General features: G+C 36.1%; 1 protein-coding gene across 2 annotated transcripts in view; it reads left to right on the top strand.

Annotated features, from left to right (window-relative positions):
* LOC106884093 (class E basic helix-loop-helix protein 22-like) overlaps nucleotides 1–645 on the top strand; it is a 380,240-nt gene that overhangs the window by 1,434 nt on the left and 378,161 nt on the right. The window lies entirely within an intron of this gene.

Below are 645 nucleotides of genomic sequence, written 5' to 3'. Positions count from 1 at the left end.
ATATATATATATATAAATATATACATGTGTCTATATATGTATGTGTGTAGGAATTTAAAAGGTTATTTGCGATGTATTTACCTCAGCAAAGCCAGGCACACGGTAGACCTGGCTATATTTGAAGTCTGTAAGTTTATAGATATAAATGTTATATTAGTAAATATATGTTTTATGATACATTTAACGTATCTATTTGTCGAAGCGAGGCAGTCGATATTTTCTACCAGTATTTAAGTTTGTAAGATTTATATAAATATATACATATAAATGCATATATATATACATAAATATATATATATGTATGTATACATATATGTGTAGGGTTCGATTTCCCATATGGCCCCACCGCCGAAATACCTTTCTTTTTGGCACTGGAGTGGCTGTGTGGTAAGAGGCTTGATTCTCAGCCACATGGTTCTGGGTTCAATCCCACTGCGTGGCACCGTGTCTGTGGACTTGGTAGATGGAAACTGAAAGAAGCCTGTCATATATATATATATGTGTGTGTGTGTGTGTGTGTGTGTGTGTGTGTGTGTGTGTGTATTTGTGTGTCTGCGATTGTCCCGTGTCATCGTTTGACAACCAATGTTGGTGTGTTTACGCTCTCGTAGCGTAGCGGTTCAGCAAAAGGAACCGATAAAATAA

Source organism: Octopus bimaculoides, chromosome 24 (genome assembly GCF_001194135.2).
Source record: "Octopus bimaculoides isolate UCB-OBI-ISO-001 chromosome 24, ASM119413v2, whole genome shotgun sequence".
NCBI classification, from domain to species: domain Eukaryota; kingdom Metazoa; phylum Mollusca; class Cephalopoda; order Octopoda; family Octopodidae; genus Octopus; species Octopus bimaculoides.
Note: the sequence above shows the minus strand (reverse complement) of the source record. Positions and strands in the feature narration are given on the sequence as shown.